We start from the raw sequence: 7,882 nt of genomic DNA on the forward strand, positions 1-7,882 counted from the left end.
CTCTGTATAATCAACTGTTGTTCATTATCTCTTTCTCTTTTCACCTGATACCATTTTGGTACAATGTGCAATAATCTGTCAGCATCAAATTGATGGTGATGCATGGTTCCAATCAATTTAATTATCTGCTAATTGTGTACAATTGCTCTTTATCACACCAAGTACCTTTATCATAGGTACTATCAGCATCTTGCAATCATATTATATAGTATTTCTGCAGCTCTGCATACAGCGGAACACAAATAAGAAACTGTTGTTCATTTTCTCCTTCTTTTTCCACCTGATACCATTTTGGTATAATTATAATAATCTGATAGTAGCAAATTGATGGTGATGTATGGGTCTAATCAATTTATTTGACTGCTAATTGTGTACAAATTGCTTTTTATCACACCTAGTACCTTTATCATAGGTACTATCAGCATCCTGCAATCAAGCAGCCCATTGTCTATCAACCAATCTCAAAATTTTTTTTTTTTTTTTTTTTTACCTATCAGTATCGTTTCCTTTTCCTCACTTTATACTATCTTCAGGACTCTCACCACTGATTCAGGGGTAATTATCCCGGTCTAACGGTGGCAGCAGATCCCCTATTTTCCTCCTCCACTCATTCTCTTGTCTTTTCTTTTATTTCTCCATTTTCGTGAACTCTCATCAGTGATTCTCGAGCCCTCGATATCTAATATTTTTTCTACTATCATACCACACTGGTAACGCCCGAATCCTTCCGATCTTGGAAGCTAAGCAGTGTAGGGCTGGGTCAGTACTCGAGTGGGAGACTCTCGAGGAATACTCAGTTTAGTAGAAATTCCTGGACGGTTTTGCTCAGCGTCTAACACTGACAGCAGATTCATCTTGCTCATTCCATCTTTAATCATCCCATCTGTCTCCTCATCATCGCTCATGAGAGAATAAAAACGCTTCAATTTTCAGGGTCTCCAGCTGTTATTATCGCACCCAGGCATTCCAGAACAATATTCAGTATTTACACTGTAATTAATTCGTTCTGTGTTCCCCCTTTCTATTCCCCAACTCCCCCCCACCCTTCCCCCCACCCCTACCTCCAATTTTTGACAGTAAACTCTACTATTTTATCAATTATTGTTAATAAAAGTTATATTTAAAAATTCATTTATAATCTTTACTTATTGTCTCTTCTGAGACCTCTTAAACATACAAGAGTGCACCCACAAAAGAGTCTTCTTCTCTCCCTTTTGTTGTATGTCTTACCACTGACTCAGGGTGCACCACCAAACTCAAGATAACATTAGAAAACTCAGATTTTCTCGTTGTATTTTGGTTCTAACAATATCTATTAGATACCTTACCATTCTCCAGTGCGGTATACCCCCAATACATTCAATATTGGATCTAATCAGGAAATATTATGGCCGACATAGGAATCAGTATCCGAGTCAGTATCGATGTGTAGTAACATTTTTGCGGGCCTGAGTGAAAAGAAGCATAGCCATGAACATCACATCTTTTCTCTACGTCTGTGTCTGGGACACAGATTTATCCAACCTCACTCTGATATTACTGAAACTTTCACCCAGTCAGTTATTGGTGGTGCCAACAGGGCCACCATCATATGTCTGCATTCCTAATATAGTTTCCTCTTGGGAAAAACATTCAGCCACCGACATGTTGACACACATGTACCAAGTACCCACAGACACATCGGCTTATGGGGGATAGACCTACAGTAAATCTGTCAGAGGGACAGAGAGGATTTTTCAGCTCACAATCCAGCGCCAAAAGTACACAGTCTGGGAAATAATAAACTCTATAGTGATAGACTTGTTACGCTCTATAGATGTGCTGGTGAGGTGAGGAAGAAGCCCCGCCGCTGTAATGGCACGCTTCTGTCCCGCTCAGAAACAAATAATTAATTACGCTGGCGGGGTAAGTACAGTGCCCAGGCACTAATGTCCACTTTTGCCAGCCTTTTGTGAGGAATTTATGCTGCCCAGGGTGCCCCCCTTCCCCACCCACACGCCCTGCACCCTGCAGTGCCTGTCTTTGTGTGGGAGCATGGCGCACAGCATTCCGCTCGCTGCGTGGTACCTCAGAATGCCGTCACTGGAGAAGAAGTCTTCTGTTCTTCTGCTACTCGCCTGTCTTCTGACTTCTGGCTCTGTAAGGGGGTGATGGCAGGCTACGGGAGTGGGCATCTAGGCGTACCTAGCGATCAGCACCCTCAGGAGCTAATGGTGTCCTGTCAGCCAGAAGCAGAGCCATTGAACTCACTAGAAGTTGGTCATACTTCTCTCCCCTAAGTTCCACGAAGCAGGGAGACTGTTGCCAGCAGCCTCCCTGAAAATAAGAAAAACTAACATAAGTCTTTTCAGAGAAACTCAGTAGAGCTCCCCTGTAGTGCATCCAGTCTCACTGGGCACAATTCTAAAACTGGAGTCTGGAGGAGGGCAGAGCCGAAACTAGGGAGGGGCTAGGGGGGGGCATGTGACCCGGGCGCGGGATTTGATAGGGCGCTGGGATCAGCTGGGTCTGACACAGCAGAGAATCTATTGAAGAAAAATGGGATTTGTAGTCATGTGTGCTACTGCTTAGACTTTATGCAGTAGCATAGAGACTACAAATCCCATGAGGCATTGCAGAAAGCTGGCCACGGCTGCTGGAGCTAGGGAGTCAGGGTAACGTCTAGTTTCTAAGTTTCTAGTTTCTAAGCAGCGGCGGCAAGCCCAAAAAAGTATACTGCCCGCCCGCACGAGCTACGAATGTGGTCAGCTACTGACCTTTTTCTGGCCCCACACAGCATTGCATTCAGCCCGACAGCACAGTGATGGATGGAAGCAGGACAGCGAGAGACGGAGGTAAAACACACACACATATTCACTGTGACTGGTGTTAACCCCTGCAGCTCATTCAAACTACTGCTCATTTTCACCACTGTGACAGCTACAGATATACAGATATATACAGATATATATATATATATATATATATATATATAATAAAATAGAAAAAAAAAAAAAATAAGAAACAAATTCAACACAGATATCCCTCAGACCAGCAGACACCAGTAATACACACATGATAGATATATATAAAGCCCTAGCGTGTATATATGTACACAGCCACATACATACATATATTATATATATATATATATATATATATATATATATATATATATATATATATATAAGATTATCACAGAATGAGAATCCGGGAAGCCGCACTGACACTCTCAGAGGTATAGTCCAGGTGTCCGGTCAAGCAGGTAAATATATCATCACATGTCCACGCAATCACAAAGACAGGACCAGCACACTGTAGTTTTGTCAAGAAATGCTGTATTATAAACGTGAATAATGTTACAAGGCTCGTCATATACTCATCGTTTGATCAGCACAGGGAAACACAGTAGACCACCCAAACAGCCGTTTTCGGACTTAATCCTTCATCAGGGGAATAGCCTTACAAAGTGCCATAGTGCCATGTGCAAAATAAGCCTGTATAAAGTGCCAAAAAATCTGTTCACTTGTGTGCTCTATTTAAACACACTTAATGGAGCTTACCTGCTACACCTGTGACCGTCATCACTCCCTTCCGTTCAGACCCGTCACACCGCCCGGCCGGGGTGCACCGCAGCCGGAACGCACGCCAGCGAACCACCCGGCCGGAAGTCCGGACACGCGACACGCACGCGTCACCCAACCGGAAGTCCGGACCCGTGAGCCGCACCGTGCGTCCCACCAGCGGCGCAGACACCAGCCGTTAAGGGCAGCAAAGCCAAAATCAAAAGTGAGTGTGTCCGGGACACATTGCAGCTGGTCGCATCCACAACAGTATACAAAAGACTTATCATAAAAACCTAATCATATTCACCAGCAACCAACCCAGAGAATGCTCCTCGATACTGTTCTGTATCGGGTCCATATATTTATGAACCGTCCACTACAATAATTAAAGAGGGACAACGATGATCATTTGCCCCGATGCAAGACAGTATCGACAGAGTTAACATATACACATAAAAATAAATAAAAAATGGAGAATGATAATGAAACAATCTGCTGATTAGACCCAAAGTACTTGCAATAACTCTCTATACTTAATTCTACCATATTATAGGGATCTTCAATCTATCACCAGTGCCAGCATTACAAGAATGAAGCAAATGAGCATTCTTCATTAAGTCCATTAGGGACCATCGCATCAAGCATGTAGATCCATCGGCACTCTTGCTGTAATAGCAGTCTGTGTCTATCTCCTCCTCTTCTCAAAGGTGGTACATGGTCTATAGGCATAAATTTAAATTCACCTAATTTGTGTCCCATAGTCACAAAATGCCTAGCCACCGGTGGCGTGCTTCCATCCATTTTTTGATACGCCTTTTTTATGGAGGACCTGTGCATCGCTATCCTCTCCTTCAGCATACGTATCGTCTTCCCTATATAAATTTTCCCACAGGGACAGAGTATCAGGTATGTCACAAATTTAGTGTCACATGACATCCGAAATCGTAGCGGGTATGTTGTTCCTTTAGTTGGATGACTGCATGTCTTTCCTGTCATCATAAAGCTGCAGTTCACACAGCCATGGCACTTAAAGGCACCCTTTTGTAGCTGCAGCCATCTATTGCCCCTGCCAACTCTGGGGCTAATGTCAGAAAAAGTCACCTCCTCTTTCATTTTTATTTATTTATTTTTTGGGGGGGGGGCGCAAAATTTCTGTCTTGCCCCGGGTGCCGTTAGTCCTAGTTTCGGCCCTGAGGAGGGGCATAGAGGGAGGAGACAGTTCACACCCTTTGAAAGTCTTAAAGTGCCCATGTCTCCTGCGGATCCCGTCTATACCCCATGGTTCTTAATGTGATCCCAGCATCCTCTAGGATGTATGAGAAAACAACTAACGCACACACGAGGAGGAGAGAACAAAGGAAGCTATAAGGAGGGGAGGGGAGGGGAGGGGGGGGGAAGGTAAGGTAGTAAAGGGATATTGGATAAACTACAACTTTATACATATTCATTAATGTACCAGTAGTTAGAAGTAGAAGAGCTCTAACAGAAACCACAAAGCTCATCTAAAGCCACACCACACTGGATATGCCCAATCTCATTTGATCTTTGAAGCAAAGCAGTATTGGACTTTGTTACTACCAAGCAGTCTCCCATCCATGTATTATCAGATTATTTAGGTGTTTTTAAACTACCAACACCCTTTTCTTGGTACTGTACATTTAATTTTTACACATATTCTTTTATGTACCAGAAGTTAGAAGTAGAAGAGCTCTAACAGAAACCACCAGCTCATCTACAGCCACAGCACACTGGATTTGCCCAATCTCTCCTGATCATGGAAGCTGAGCAGTGTTGGTCCTGGTTTTAGTACTTGGATGGGAGACCACCAGGAAATACCAGGAGCTGTGTGTATTTTTACAATACCAACACCGTTCTCTTGATGCATTCCATTTTGAAACATTGGGGCAGATCTATTAAGCCTGGTGAACTGATTAAGTAAAACAATACAAAAGAATATAACCAGGCGCTAATACATCATCACCATATTCTGGTGATCAAATTACTGGTATTAAAAATTATGTACAAATAATACTGCAATTAATGTATACTTAAGCTGCAGGAGAGAGCTTGACTTGGGGTAAATCAAGTAAAAAAGAACCGGCACTTTAAAGTCTCCGGTAACACTGGAACACTGAACTAATCTCCTCTTGCGCTATAAATAGTATGATATGGCTCAAAGTTCAATAAAAACAAATAAATAATTTCATATATTCTATATTTTTTATTACATATAAATATATATATATATATATATATATATATATATATATATATATATATATATATACTTTACAATAAACTATTAGACCGGTCAAATAAAATCACTAACAATATATTTGCATAGCTATAGGAGGTGGATCTTAGATAAACTCTGTGCACAGAGAAATTTTCAAAAATAAAAATCAGTCCATATATTGGATTAAAAAATCAATTTACCAGCTGTAATTCTCACCCATGTAGTAGATAACATATTTATAAGTTGTTATATATTGGAATTCCTCAATATGCTGCCACTTGGCAAAGGAGATGATATTGTGCAAAATAACCGCTCCACACTGGAGCCTTACGTGTAGCTTGCACCAGTTGTTATAACACGGGAGAGTCCAATGACAGAAGAGACGGTCTCGGGCTGCAGGAACGGCGCTTCACTGGCGCCTGCTGTGCTGAATAATTACCCGACTTCCAAGCTCTGAGTCCACGCCTCCAAGTGCCGTATGCAGACACCACAGTCACGGTTGTGTTCTCCCGATCTCCGTTTAGTCCACGGATATTACCGCTAGATGATGGTATATTTTGGGGGTGCAAATAAGGCTGGTATAAGGGTCCAATGACTCTCCCGTGTTATAACAACTGGTGCAAGCTACACGTAAGGCTCCAGTGTGGAGCGGTTATTTTGCACAATATCATCTCCTTTGCCAAGTGGCAGCATATTGAGGAATTCCAATATATAACAACTTATAAATATGTTATCTACTACATGGGTGCGAATTACAGCTGGTAAATTGATTTTTTAATCCAATATATGGACTGATTTTTATTTTTGAAAATTTCTCTGTGCACAGAGTTTATCTAAGATCCACCTCCTATAGCTATGCAAATATATTGTTAGTGATTTTATTTGACCGGTCTAATAGTTTATTGTAAAGTGTATATATATGTGTATATATATATATATATATATATATATATATATATATATATATATATATATATTTATATGTAATAAAAAATATAGAATATATGAAATTATTTATTTGTTTTTATTGAACTTTGAGCCATATCATACTATTTATAGCGCAAGAGGAGATTAGTTCAGTGAACTGATAAAGTGCAAGGTGATAAAGTACAAGCCAGTCTGCTCCTAACTGTCATTTTTCAAACCCAGCCTGTGACATGGCAATTAGGAGCTGATTGGCTGGTACTTTATCACCATGCAAATTATCATTTCACCAGGTTTAATAAATCGTCCGCTTATTCATTTATGTACGAGTAGTTAGAAGTAGAAGAACTCTAACAGAAACCACTAAGCTCATCTACAGCCACACCACACTGTATATGCCCAATATCACCTGATTTTAGGCCTGGTTTGTTCTTGGATGTGAGACCACCTGGGAATACCAGGTGCTGTAGGTAGTTTTATACTACCAACACCGTTCTCTTGATGCATTCTATTTTGAAACTTATTCATTGATGTTGAAGTTAGAAACAGCAAAAATCATCTACAGCCGCATCACACTGGATATGTCCAATCTCATCTGATGATGGAAGCTAAGCAGTGTTGTGCCTGGTTTGTTTTTGGATTTCAAGTCCTGCCTTCTGGTTTGGCCACGGCACCTCGGATATTCACCAAGGTCATGGCCGTGATGACGACCCTTCACCATCAGAGAATCAGGATCCTGCCAAATCTGGACGACTTGCTGATCCTGGTGAACTCCCAAGAGGTTCTCCACAGTTATCTGGAACTGGCGGTCCAATTCCTACAAGTCCACGGGTGGCTCATCAACTGAAAAAAGTCCTCGCTGGTCCCTGCTCGGAACATGGTGCACCTAGGGGCACTGCTGGACACACACAGCCAACAATTGTTTCTGTCTCCAGAGAAAGTCCTGAAAATTCAGGACAGTATCTTTCTCTCTCGCCCAAGAGTGTTGATACACACGGCGATGCAAGTACTAGACCTCATGGTGTCGGCTTTCGATATGGTAGAGTACGCTCAATTTCATTACCGCCCTCTGCAGAGGTTAATCCTCTCCAAGTGGGACGGCCTGCCTCATCGGATAATGTCTCAAATGATCTCCTTGACTCCGGAGGTTCGTCTGACACTGAGCTGGTGGCTACAG

The 7,882-nt window shown here is 41.8% G+C and overlaps 1 pseudogene; it reads left to right on the plus strand.

Moving 5' to 3' along the window:
* Positions 1-689: 689 nt before the first annotated feature.
* On the plus strand, positions 690-808 carry LOC134986534 (5S ribosomal RNA; annotated as a pseudogene).
* The last annotated feature ends 7,074 nt before the right edge of the window (positions 809-7,882 follow it).

The sequence above is a fragment of the Pseudophryne corroboree genome (genome assembly GCF_028390025.1).
Source record: "Pseudophryne corroboree isolate aPseCor3 chromosome 7 unlocalized genomic scaffold, aPseCor3.hap2 SUPER_7_unloc_4, whole genome shotgun sequence".
Taxonomy (NCBI): domain Eukaryota; kingdom Metazoa; phylum Chordata; class Amphibia; order Anura; family Myobatrachidae; genus Pseudophryne; species Pseudophryne corroboree.